This window comes from Ovis canadensis, chromosome 2 (genome assembly GCF_042477335.2).
Source record: "Ovis canadensis isolate MfBH-ARS-UI-01 breed Bighorn chromosome 2, ARS-UI_OviCan_v2, whole genome shotgun sequence".
NCBI classification, from domain to species: Eukaryota; Metazoa; Chordata; class Mammalia; order Artiodactyla; family Bovidae; genus Ovis; species Ovis canadensis.
The window spans coordinates 23,931,839-23,946,234 of record NC_091246.1 but is presented as its reverse complement, the minus strand read 5'-3'; the positions used below and the strand labels follow the sequence as shown (position 1 = coordinate 23,946,234).

Genomic DNA, 14,396 nt, shown 5'->3' with positions numbered 1-14,396 from the left:
AAACATTAAGTTCAGTTCAGTTCAGTTGCTCAGTCATGTCTGACCCTTTGCGACCCTATGGACTGCAGCATGCCAGGCTTCCCCATCCATCACCAACTCCTGGCGCTTGCTCAAACTCAGGTCCATCGAGTTGGTGATGCCATCCAACCATCTCATCCTCTGTCATCCTGTTCTTCTCCTGCCTTCAATCTTTCCCAGCATCAGGGTGTTTTCCAATGAGTTATTTCTGCACATCAGGTGGTCAAAATAATGGAGTTTCAGCTTCAGCATCAGTCTTTCCAATAAATATTCAGGACTGATTTCCTTTAGGATGGACTGGTTGGATCTTCTTGCAGTCCAAGGGACTCTCAAGAGTCTTCTCCAACACCACAGTTCAAAAGCATCCATTCTTTGGTGCTCAGCTTTCTCTATAGTCCAACTCTCACACCCATACATGACTACTGGAAAAAACATAGCTTTGACTAGATGTACCTTTGTTGACAAAGTAATGTCTCTGCTTTTTAATATGCTGTCTAGGTTGGTCATGGCTTTTCTTCCAAGGAGCAAGTGTCTTTTAATTTCATGGCTGCAGTCACCATCTGCAGTGGTTTTGGAGCCCAAGAAAATGAAGTCTGTCATTGTTTCCATTGTTTCCCCATCTATTTGCCATGAAGTGATGGGATCAGATGCCATGGTCTTAGTTTTCTGAATGTTGAGTTTTAAGCCAGCTTTTTCACTGTTCTCTTTCACCTTCATCAAGAGGCTCTTTAGTTTCTCTTCACTTTCTGCCATAAGGGTGGTATCATCTGCATATGTGAGGTTATTGATATTCCTCCCAGCAATCTTGATTCCAGCTTGTGCTTCCTCCAGCCTGGCATTTTGCATGATGTACTCTGCATATAAGATAAATTAGCAAAGTGACAATATACAGCCTTGATGTACTCTTTTCCCAATTTGGAATCAGTCTGTTGTTCCATGTCCAGTTCTAACTGTTGCTTCCTGACCTGGATACAGATTTCTCAGCAGGCAGGTAAGGTCATCTGGTATTCCTGTCTCTTTAAGAATTTTCCACAGTTTGTTATGATTCACACAGTGAAAGGCTTTAGCATAGTTAATGTAGATGTTTTTCTGGAATTCTCTTGCTTTTTTGATGATCCAGTGGATGTTAGCAATTTGATCTCTGGTTCCTCTGCCTTTTCTAAATTTACCTTGAACATCTGGAGGTTCTCAGTTCATGTGCTGTTAAAGCCTAGCTTGGAGAATTTTGAGTATTACTTTACTAGCGTGTGAGATGAGTGCAATTGTGTGGTAGTTTGAGCATTCTTTGGCATTGCCTTTCTTTGGGATTGGAATGAAAACTGACCTTTTCCAGTCCTGTGGCCACTGCTGAATTTTCCAAATTTATTGGCATATTGAGTGCAGCACTTTCACAGAATCATCTTTTAGGATTTGAAATAGCTCAGCTGGAATTCCATCACCTTCTCTAGTTTTGTTCATACTGATGCTTCCTAAGGCTCACTTGACTTCTCACTCTAGGATGGGGTGAGTGATCACACCATCATGATTATCTGGGTCATGAAGATATTTTTTGTATAGTTCTTCTGTGTATTCTTGCCACCTCTTCTTAATATCTTCTTCTTCTGTTAGGTCTATATCATTTCTGTCCTTTATTGAGCTCATCTTTGCATGAAACGTTCCCTTGGTATCTCTAATTTTCTTGAAGGGATCTTTAGTCTTTCCCATTCTATTGTTTTCCTCTATTTCTTGGCATTGATCACTTAGGAAGGCTTTCTTAGTTCTCCTTACTGTTCTTTGGAACTCTGCATTCAGATGGATATATCTTTCCTTTCCTCCTTGCCTTTCACTTCTCTTCTTTCCTCAGCTATTTGTAAGGCCTCCTCAAACAACTATTTTGCCTTTTTGCATTTCTTCTTCTTGGGGATGGTTTTGATCACTGCCTCCTGTACAATGTTACAAACTTCCGACCATAGTTCTTCAGGCACTCTATCTATCAGATCTAATCCCTTGAATCTATTTTTCACTTTCACTGTATAATTGTAAGGGATTTATTTAATTTATGTCATACCTGAATGGTCTAGTGTTTTTTCCCTACTTTCTTCAATTTAAGTCTGCACTTGGCAATAAGGAGTTCATGATCGGAGTCACAGTCAACTCCTGGTTTTGTTTTTGCTGACTGTATAGAGCTTCTCCATCTTTGGCTGCAAAGAATATAAGCAATCTGACTTCGGTATTGAACACCTGGCAATGTCCATGTGTAGAGTTGTCCCTTGTGTTGTTGGAAGAAGATGTTTGTTATGACCAGTATGCTCTCTTGGAAAAACTCTCTTAGTCTTTTCCCTGCTTCATTTTGTACTCCGAGGCCAAACTTTCCTGTTACTCCAGGTATCTCTTGACTTCGTACATTTGCATTCCAGTCCCCTATGATGAAAAGAAACTTTTTTTGGTGTGTTCTAGAAAGTCTAGAACTGAGGTTAAATATTTCATTTAAACATTAAGTGAAATAGTAAATGTAATCAGGAATTGTGAGATGTTTAGTTTATTATAAAAAATGTTCAGCGTCTACTCTTGAGTTTCCTTAGGAGATAAGAATATTCCATGCAGCACTAAAAAGAAAGTAATGAGGCATATCGATCATTCAGTCACTTCTCCTACTGAAAGCTTATTACAATGGTGTGTTCACTGTCAATAAAGGTTAATTTCTCCTGAATTAACTTTTCCTCCAACTTCTATGGCTATATTCCAGACTTAGTTGTGAAGGCATTATATTCCTCTGTCTTCATTATCTCTCTGAAGTCTTCATCTTTCTTGAAAGAGATTTTTAATTTTTTTCATCCACTGGAAAATTTCTTTTAAGGTATTCATTCTGGGGGTGCCTATGGAAGCCCCATTTTTCCTGGTTGACAAGGACTTCTGCAAACTCATATAAGCTGTGTGAAAAAAGAGTTAGAAAGTAGTGGGGACCCTATAGCCCCTCACAGGACAGTGGGTGAACAAAGTTCTAAATTTTATTTTATAATGGAATATAGTTGTTAAACAGAATTCATCAGTATATGTGTATTATCAAAATGAATCTCAAACATTTTAAATGAAGTAAAAAAAGATATGAAGCATTTATGGAAAGTTTAAAAACACATAAATAACTGTATATGTAGCTTATGGATAAATGCATGTGTATAAAGAGTATAAAAACGTGCAAGAATATTACATACCAACTCTAGGACATGTGAGGATGACAGGAACATGCATGTTCAGTCATGTCCAACTCTGCGACCCCATGGGCTGTAGCCCGCCAGGCTCCTCTATCCATGGAGTTTCCCAGGGAAGAATACTGGAGTGATTTGCCATTTCCTTCTCCAGGTGATCTTTCTGACCCACGGACCAAACCCGTGGCTCTTGCATCTCCTGCATTGGCAGGCAGGTTATTTACCACTGTGTCACCTGGGAAGCCCAAATTTTTGTACATAGAAGCTAGGTGCATGCATGCATGCTAAGTCATGTCCGACTCTTTGTGACCCCATGGACTGTAGACCACCAGGCTCCTCTGTCCATGGGATTCTCCAGGCCAGAAGACTGAAGTGGGTTGCCATTTCCTCCTTCAGGGGACCTTCCCGACTCAGGGACTGAACTCACGTCACCTAAGTATCCTATATTGACAGGCAGATTATTTACTACTGAGCCACCTGGAAAACCAACAGGGGCTTGGGGTGTGCTATAACTGGTTTTATTAAGTGTATCTCTTCCCTAACATTTTATAAGAACAGTATTCCAGTATGTAAAAAGAATTTTGCAGTGAACACCGTACAACCAACCACCTAGATTCTACTATTAACATTATACTGTCAATATCACATACTTATTCAGCCAATGTGAGTCTGACAAATTTTATTTCTTTAAAAAGAAAGGAATTAAATATAGCAAAATGTTCACACTTGTTTAATCTCAGTGGTGGATGTGTAGGTGTCTTTTATATTAATTTAGCTTTTCTGTACTTTCAAAATGTTACACAAAAGTCAAATAAATACTATTAAATTAGTATGTACAAAAATGAATGGGGAGAGTTAATTGAACTACATGCTTCTCTGGGCATATACTTACGGTGTGAAGCCCTTACATGTTTCTATATAATAAAATTTGAAGACTTTTGGGGGAAAGAAAATGAAGTAGAGAGATCTTATCTATTGAGAAAACTTTGAATCCAATATGCAAGTAATGGTATAAAATTTCTAAAGCAGAGCATCAACCAGGGGTTGTGTTCCCTGGCATCATTCTCATCTGGTCTGACAAGCTGCTTGTGTCCACTGAGCAGGTCTGAGACCCATCAGGTGGGAATGTGTCACCTTCTGGCCCTGCTGGGACCACGAGAGAGCACATCTTGCCTCCAGCTGCCACACTCTTTGTCCCCTCCCCACCCTTTTCCAGAGACCTTGGATTGCAGAAGTCATTGGCCCATTTTCCTTCTAGATTTCCCAGAGGCCAGCAAGACAGGAGGTTCCATGTGTGAGCAGTTCGCCTTGGGTTTGCTTCTCGCTTGCTCAGGCCACTTCTCTTCAAACTGGGAATGAGCTGGAAGTGTGAGAATTTGGTATAATCAGCTTCTTTGTCCACATTCCTCAGAGTAGAGTGGGGGACAGATAAGTGTGGAGTGAGTGTGGTGGCATTAGGGCCCAGTAAGCTGCCCCAGCATCTCAAAGTTTCAGGTAGGTGCACATGGCTTCCTCTCTTCTGCTGCTGCTGGTTGGATGACTTTACTTATTATTTGTGAATTATTTTTTGCTCATTGTATTAATTATTGGGAGACAGACTCTGTATCTGAAATCATCACCCATCTCCAACTGGAAATCAAAAATAGTACTTTTAAATGAATGGAATTTTTGGTATGGTCTGATTTTCCTTAGAAGATTTTTCCTCTGATTTTTCTTGCCAAGATCCAGGGTCATTTTCAACACAAAACTAGAGAAGACAATGAAAAAGAACTCAAATGTAGTCAAATCTCTTTTGATTATTAAAAAAAATTTTTTGATATATAATTTAGGATGAAAATACCCTTTTGGAATATATAGTTCTGTAGTATTTAGTACTGTCAGAGACTGTATGACTATCATTCCTAAATAATTCCAGAACATTTTCATCACCCCAGCAAGAAACTCCATACTTATTAGCAGTTAATTCCCCAACTTGCAATCTTCTCTCCCCAGATAATCATTGCTCTACTTTCTGTCTTCATTGATTTGCCAGTTCTGGATATTTTGTATGAATGGAATCATACAATATGTGCTTGAGTTCTTTCACTTATTGGATTGTTTTCGAAGTTAAGCTATGTTATAGCATGTATTAGTATGGCGTTTTGGGGTTTGAATAATTTTCTTTTGCATACATTTGTTACCTTTTGTTTATTCATTCTTTGGTTTATGGATATTATGGTTGTTTTTATCTTTTAGTTCTCACGAATTGTGCTGCTGTGAATATGTGCACAAGTTCTTGTGTGAACAGATGTTTCAATACTCTTGGGTATATAACTAGGAATAGAATTACCTAGTCATATGGTAACTCTGTGCTAAAGTTTTAGAAACTGCCAAACTGATTTCCAAAGTGGTTGTACCATTTTATATTTTCACCAGAAATATATGAGTTTCAATTTCACTGGTATTTGTTATTGTCCATCATTTTGATTTTAGCTGTCCTAGTGAGTACAAAGTGGTCTCTAATTGTGATTTTGATTTGCATTTTCTTGATGACTATTGATGTCAAGCATCTTTTCATGTGCTTATTGGCTATTTGTATATCTTATTTGGAGAGATGTCTCCTCAAATCCATAGCGTATTTTAAAAATTATAGTTGACTTACAGTGCTGTGTTACTTTCTGCTATACAACGTGAGTCAGTTTTATATATATATATATATATCTCCACTTCTTTTTAGATTTTCTTTCCATGTAGGTCATTATAGAGTATTGAATACAGTTCCCTGAACTATACACTAGGTTCTTGTTCAGTTCAGTTCAGTTGCTCAGTCGTGTCCGACTCTTTGTGACCCCATGAACTGCAGCACGCCAGGCCTCCCTGTCCATCACCAACTCCTGGAGTTCACTCAGACTCACGTCCATCGAGTCGGTGATGCCATCCAGCCATCTCATCCTCTGTGGTCCCCTTCTCCTCCTGTCCCCAATCCCTCCCAGCATCAGGGTCTTTTCCAATGAGTCAACTCTTCACATGAGGTGGCCAAAGTACTGGAGTTTCAGCTTTAGCATCATTCCTTCCAAAGAAATCCCAGGGCTGATCTCCTTCAGAATGGACTGGTTGGATCTCCTTGCAGTCCAAGGGACCCTCAAGAGTCTTCTCCAACACCACAGTTCAAAAGCATCAGTTCTTTGGCACTCAGCTTTCTTCACAGTCCGACTCTCACATCCGTACGTGACCACAGGAAAAACCATAGCCTTGACTAGACGGACCTTAGTTGGCAAAGTAATGTCTCTGCTTTTGAATATGCTATCTAAGTTGGTCATAACTTTTCTTCCAAGGTTCTTGTTAGTTATCTATTTCATATACAGTAGTGTGTATATGTTAGTTCCAATCTTACAGTTTATCCCTTCCTCCCTTTTCCCCCCAGTAACCATAAGAACGTTTTCTGCATCTGTGACAATTTCTGTTTCATAAATAGGTTCATTTGTACCATTTATTTGTTAGATTCCCATGTATAAACAACATCATATGCTATTTATCTTTCTATGTCTGACTTATTTTACTCAGTGCTGAGAAATATTCCATTGCATTTATGTGCCACGTCTTATTAACCCATTCCTCTGTTGATGGACATTTAGGTTGATTCCATGTCCTGGCTATTGTAAATAGTGCTGTAATGGACATTGGGGTGCATGTATTATTTCAAATTATGATTTTTCTTTGGAACGATGCCTATCAGTAAGATTGCTGGATCACATGGTAGCTCTATTTTTAGTTTTCTAAGGAATCTCCATAGTGTTCTCCATTGTGGCTGTACCAATTTACATTCCCACCAATGGTGGAGGAGAGTTCCCTTTTCTCCACATCCTCTCCAGCATTTATTGTTTGAAGGTTTTTTGATGATGGCCATTTTGACTAGTGTGAGGTGAGACCTCATTGTAGTTTTGATTTGTATTTCTCTAGTAATTAGTGATACTGAGCATCTTTTTGTGTGATTTTTGACCATCTGGATGTCTTCTTTGGAGAAATGTCTTTTTAGATCTTCCACCCATTTTTGATTGGGTTGTTTGTTCTTTATAATGAGCTGCATGAGCTGTTTACATATTTTAGATTAATCTCTTGTTGGTTGCTGTGTTTGAAAATATTTTCTCCCATTCTATGGCTTTCTTTTCATTTTGCTGATGATTTCTTTTGATGTGCAAAAGCTTTTAAGTTTATTTAGGTCCCATTTGTTTACTTTTATTTTTGTTAATCTTGGAGATCAACCAAAAAAGATCTTGCTGTGATTTATGTCAGAAAGTGTTCTGCCAATGTTTTCCTGTAAGCATTTTATAGTGTCTGGTCTTTCGTAAGTCTTTAATCCATTTTGAATTTATATTTGTGTATGATGTTAGAGCATGTTCTAATTTCATTCTTTTACATGTAGTTGTCCCAGGCTTACTTATTGAGGACACTGTCTTTTCTTCATTGTATGTTCTTCCCTCCTTTGTCATAGATTAGGTGACCGTAGGTGTGCAAGTTTATCTCTGAACTTTCTTTCCTGCTCCACTGATTTATATTTCTGTTTTTGTGTGAGTACCACATTGTTTTGATTACTGTAGCTTGGTAGTATAGTCTGGAGTCAGAGAGACTCATTCCCCCAGCTCTGTTTTTCTTTCTCAAGATTGTCATGGCTCTTCAGCATCTTTTGTGTTTCCATACAAATTGTAAAATTTTTCTTGCTGTAATTCTGTGAAAAATGTTATTGGTAAATTGAAAGACATTTCATTGAATCTGCTGATTGCTTTGGGTAGTATAGTCATTATGACAATGTTGATTCTTCCAATCTAAGAACGTGGTATATTTCTCCATCTGTTTATGTTATCTTTAATTTCTCTCATCGGTATCTTATAGTTTTCTGAGTAGAGGTCTTTTGCCTCCTTAAAGCAAGGATTACTCCTAGGTATTTTATTCTTTCTGATGCAGTGATAAATGGGATTGTTTTCTTAGTTTCTCTTAGTTTCTCTGATCTTTTGTTGTTAGTGTATTGGAATGTAAGAGATTTTGTATATTAATTTTGTATCCAGCAACTTTACCAAATTCTATTCTGGTAGTTTCCCGGTAACATTTTTAGGACTTTCTATGTATAGTATCATGTCATTTGCAAACAGTGACAAGTTTACTTCTTGTTTTCCAATTTGAATTCCTTTAATTTCTCTTTTTTTTTTCTCTGATTGCTGTGGCTAGGACTCACAAAACTATGTTGAATAAAAGTGGCAAGATTGCACATCCTTGTCTTATTCCTGATCTTAGAGGAAATTCTTTCAAAATTTTCACTGTTGAGAATGATATTTGCTGTGGGTTTGTCATACATGGCCTTTATTATGTTATGTTATCTCTATGCTTACTTTCTGGAGAGTTTTTCTTGTAAATGGTATTGAATTTTGTCAAAAGCTTTCTCTGCCTCTGTTAAGATGATCATATAGTTGTTATTCTTCAGTTCATTAGTATGGTGTATTATATTGATTGATTTACATATGTTGAAAAATCCTTGCATCCCCAGGATAAATACCACTTAATCATGTGTTGATCCTTTTCATGTATTGTTGGATTCAGTTTGTAAGTATTTTGTTGAGGGTTTTTGTGTCTTTGTTCATCAATGATGTTGGCCTGTAATTTTCTTTTTTTGTGTGATATCTTTGTTGAGTTTTGATATCAGGGAGATAGTGGCCGTGTAGAATGAGCTTGAGAGTATTCCTTCCTCTATAATTTTTTGGACTAGTTTGAGAAGGATAGGTTTTAACTCTTTTCTAGATGTTTGTTAGAATTCATCTGTGAAGCCATCTGGCTCTGGACTTTTGTTTGTTGGAAGTTTTTAAATCACAGTTTCAATTTCAGTGATTCATGTGTTCATATTCTCTATTTCTACATGTTTCAGTCTTTGAAAGTTGTACCTTTCCAAGAATCTGTCCATTTCTCTCAGACTGTCCATTTTACTGGCACATAGTTGCTTGCAGTAGTTGCTTATGGTCCTTTGTGTTTCTGTCTTGTCTGTTGTAACTTCTTTTTTCATTTCTAATTTTATTGATTTGAGTCTTCTCCCTTTTTTTCTTGATGAGTCTAGCTAAAGGTTTATCAACATTATCTCCTCAAAGAACCAGTTTTTAGTTTTATTGATCTTTGCTATTTTTTTCTTTGTCTCTATGTCATTTATTCCTGTTCTGATCTTTATGACTTCTTTCCTTCTTGAGGATTGTTGAGATTTTGTTTGTTCTTTTCTCTCTAGTTGCTTTACGTGTAAATTTAGGTTGTTTACTTGAGATTTTTCTCATTTCTTGAAGTAAGATTGGATTCCTGTAAAGGTCCCTCTTAGAACTGCTTTTGCTACATCTCACAGATTTTGGGTTGTTATGTTTTTGGTGTCATTTGTCTCTTGATGTTTTTTGATTTCCTCTTTGATTTCTTCAGAGATCCATTGATTGTTTAGTAACATATTGCTTAATCTCCATATGTTTCTTTTTAACAAATTTTTTTTACTGTAATTGATTTCTAATCTCATAGCATTGTGGTTAGAAAAGATGATTAATATGATTCAAATTTTCTTGAATTTACCAAGTCTTGATTTGTGGTCCAAAAGGTTATTTATCCTGGAGAATGTTCCAAGTGCATTTGAGAAGAAAGTGTATTCTGCTGCTTTTGGATGGAATTTCTTATAGATATCAATTAAGTCTATCTGATCTAATGTGTCACTTAAGGCTTGTGTTTCTTTATTACTTTTCTCTCTGCATGATCTGTCCATTGGTGTAAGCAAGTGTTTAAGTTCCCCAGTATTGTTGTGTTACTGTTGATTTCCCCTTTCATGTCTGTTAGCATTTGCTTTATGTATTGAGGTACTCCTATGTTGGGTGCAAATACATTTATAATTGTTATATCTTCTTGGATTTATCCATTGATCATTATGTAATGACCTTTGTCTTTTGTAACAGTCTTTATTTTAATGTCTATTTTGACTGATGTAAGTGTTTCTGCTCCAGCTTTCTTTTGATTTCCATTTGCAAGGAATGTCTTTTTCCATCCCCTCAGTTTCAACCTGTATGTGTTTCTAGGTCTGAAGTGAGTCTCTTGTAGACAGCATATATATTGGTCTTGCTTTTGTATCCATTCAGCCAGTCTGTGTCTTTTGGTTGAAGAATTTGATCCATTTACTTTTAATGTAATTATTGATATGCGTGTTCCTATAGCCATTTTCTTAACTGTTTGGGGTTTGTTTTTGTAGTTCTTTTTTCTTTGCATCTTCTTTTATTTTCTTCTCTTGTGGTTTGGTGACCATCTTTAGTGCTGTGTTTGCGTTGTTTTTTCTTTTCTGTATGTGTGTCTATTGTAGCTTTTGTGTGCTGTCACCAGTTCTGATCTAGCAATCTACATATGTACAAAGTCTATATATGTACAAAGCCTCATGTTTTAGGTTGCTGGTCTCATTCTACTTAGAGAAGTTTGTTAGCATTTGCTGTAAAGCTGGTTTAGTGGTGCTGAGTTTTCTTAGCTTTTGTTTGTCTGTAAAGCTTTAGATTTCTCCACCAAATCTAAATGATATCCTTTCTGGATAGAGTATTCTTGGTTGTCGGTTTTTCCCTTTCATCACTTGAGATACATCATGCCACTGCCTTCTGGTGTAGAGTTTCTGCTGAAAAATCAGCTGATAACCTTATGGGGATTCTTTGTGTATTACTGGTTGCTTTTCCCTTGTTACTTTTCACATTTTTTCTTTGTCTTTAATTTTTGTCAGTTTGATTAATATGTGTTCTGGTTTGTTCCTCCATGGTTTCATCCTGTATGGGATTCTCTGCCCTTCCTGGACTTGAGTGAGTGTTTCCTTTTTCATGTTAGGGAAGTTTTTGACTAGAATATCTTCAATTATTTTCTCCAGCCCTTTCTCTTTCTGTTCTCCATCTGGGACCCCTATAGTGTGAATGTTGGTGCATTTAATACTGTCCCAGAGGTCTCTGAGAGTACCTTCATTTCTTTTCATTCTTTTTTCTTTATTCTGTTCTGTGACAGTGATTTCTATCACTCTGTCTTCCGGCTCACTTACTTGTTTTTCTGCCTCAGTTATTCTGCTATTAATTCTGTCTAGTCTATTTTTCATCTCAGTTGTTGTATTATTCACTTCTGTTCATCTGTTCTTTAAGTCTTCTAGTTGTTTATGGAACAGTTTATGTATATACTTCATCTGTGCCTCCACTGTTTTTCAGAGATTTTTGGTTCATCTTTACTATCTTTACTATGAGTTCTTTTTCAGGTAGATTGCCTGTCTCCTCTTCATTTAGTTGTTCTTGTGGGTTTCTATCTTGTGCCTTTGTTTGCAACATATTTCTCTGTCATCTCATTTTGTATAACTTCCTGTGTTTGTGGTCTCCTTTCCACAGGCTTCAGTATTGTATTTCCTCTTGCTTCTGGCATCTTCCCATTAGTGGATGAGATTTGTCTAAGGGCTTGAGTAGGCTTCCTGGCAGAAGGGACTGGTGCCTGCCCTCTTATGGGTGGAGCTGGTCTTGAACCTCTGATGGGCAGGATCCTTAGTCCATTTTTAAGGCTGCATTATTTGTCTTTTTCTTGTTGACTTGTAGAAATTATTTATATATTCTGGATACAATTCTCTTTCCAGATATACAATTAGCAAATATTTTCTCTTACTCTTTGTGTTGTCTTGCATTTTCTTAATAATGTCCTTTGAAGGACCATAGTTTTTAACTTTGATGAGGTCCAAATAATTTACTTATTTTCTTTTTGGTTGCTTTTGCTTTTGGTGTCATGTGTAAGAAACCATTGCCTAATCCAAGATCATGAGGATTTACATCTATGTTTTCTTCTAAGTTTTAGCTCTTATATTTTGGTCTTTAATCCATCTGAGTTAATTTTTGTATATGGTGTGACTTAAGGGTTCAACTTTCACAAATGACTATCCAGTCATCATAGCACCATTTGTTGAAAAGACTATTCTTTTACATAGTGAATTGTTTGGGCATCCTTGTTGAAATCTATTGACTATAAATGTATGGGTTTATTTATGGACTCTTAATTCTGTTCCATTGATTTATATGTCTATCCTTATGCCAATACCATATAGTCTTGAATTGTATAGTTCTGTTCTATTGATTTATAGTTAGTTTGAAGTGAGGTAGTATGTGTCCTCCAACTACATTCTTCTTTATTAACGTTTGACCCTGTTCACTATTCTGGGCCTCTTGCAATTTCAAATGAATAGCATAGCTTGTTTATTTTTACCAAAGAAGACAATTGTGATTTTGATAGAAATTATCTTGAATCTATAGACCTATTTGGGGAGTACTTCCATCTTAACAGTATTACATCTTTCAATTCATGAATGCAGGATGTCTTTCCACTTATTTAGAATTCCTTAATTTCTTTCAACAATGTTTTGTAATTTTTAGTTATGAGTCTTAACACTTGTTTTGATAATTTTTACTACCAAAAGAATAAATCTTTTATTTTTTGATACTATAATAAGTGAAATTGCTTGTTAATTTTGTTTTTATTGTTAATACATAAAAATACAATTGATTTTATACACTGATTGTGTATTGTGGAAACTTGCTGAACTCATTTATTTTTTATTATTCATTTAGCTCTAATAATTTGGGTGTATATGTGTATTCCTTAGTCCCGTGCAACTAAATATAGTTTTATTCTGACTTACTAATCTGAATGCCTTTTATTTCTTTTTGTTATATAATTGTCCTGGCTAGATTCTCTAGTACAATGAATAGAGGTGGAAAGATGGGACAAACTTATTATGTTCCTGATCTTAGGAGGAAAATATTCAGAATTTTCCCATTAATCGTGTTCTTAGCTATGGACTTTTCATAGATTCTCTTTTTTGGGTTGAGAAAAATGCCTTTTTATTCCAAGATTTTTGAGGGTTTTTTTATCATGGAAAACTGTCAGATTTTGTCAAATGATTTTTCTGTGTCTAGATATGAGTATTGGGCATTTGTTTTTATTCTATTGGTATGATATATTACATTAGTTGATTTTGAATATTTGAACAACCTTGCATCACCAGAGAAATATCACTTAGTCATGCTGCATGATTTTTTTTTTTATATTTTGCTGGAGGATTTTTGGCTTGCTAGTATTTTGTTGAGGGTTTTTCCATTCATATTCATAAAAGATATTGGTCTGCAGTTTTTTATTTTCTTGCAATGTCTTTGATTTTGGCATCTGGATAATTCTGGCATCATAGATTTAGTTTGAAAACTTCCCTCCTCTTGTTTTTCAGAGGAGTTATGAAGAATTGCTATTAATTCTCCTTTAGATATTAGATAGAATTCACCAGGAAGCCATATGATTCTGGGCTTTTCTTGGGATGCAAGATTTTGATTACTAATTTAGTCTCATTGTTACAGTTATCTTCAGATTTTCTATTTCTTCTTGAGTTATTTTTGATAAATTGAGTCTTCATAGGAATTTTCCCATTTTGTCTAGATTATCTAATTTGTTCGTATATAATTTTTAATAGTTTCTCTTATAATCCTTTTATTCATGTATGGTTGGTAGCAGTTTTTCCTCTTTTCTTCCTAATTTTGGTAATTTGAGTCTGCTCTCTTCTTTCTTAGTCAGTCTAGCTATAGATTTATCAATACTGTTGATCTTTCTAAGAACCAAATCTTGATTTCATTGCTTTTCGCTATTGATTTTCTATTTTTATTTCTACCTTAATCTTTATTGTTTTTCCTTCTGCTTGCTTGGGTTTAACTCTTATTTTCTAGTTTATTAAGGCAGAAATTCATGTTTCTGATTTGATATTGTCTATTATCATATAGGCATTTATATCTCATAAAGTTCTGTGTAGACACAGACTTTCCCTGTAAGTCTTAAACCCCTCAAAGTCATCATGAGGGTTGAAACTAACTTCTTCCAAACTCCTATTAATGTTGAAGATTTTACCTCTTTCCATGAATCATGAATGTTTTTGATGCTCTAGGATGCAGTCCTTTCTAGAAGGCTTTTAATTGACTTTGCTCAGGTCAATCAGAAGAATCACTATTTATGGCAGCTATAGGCTTATGAAATGTATTTCTTAAATAATAAGACATGAAAGTTGAAATTACTCCTTGATTCAGGGACTGCAGGATAAATGTTGTATTAGCAAGCATAAAAACATCAATCTCAATTAGAACTCTTGGGTGACCAGGTGCATTGTCAATGAGTCATAAT

At 35.9% G+C, this 14,396-nt stretch overlaps 1 protein-coding gene across 2 annotated transcripts in view; it reads left to right on the top strand.

The window, feature by feature from the left end:
- Nucleotides 1-14,396, top strand: part of SHC3 (SHC adaptor protein 3) — a 187,338-nt gene that overhangs the window by 139,724 nt on the left and 33,218 nt on the right. The gene's annotated exons all lie outside the window — the stretch shown is intronic.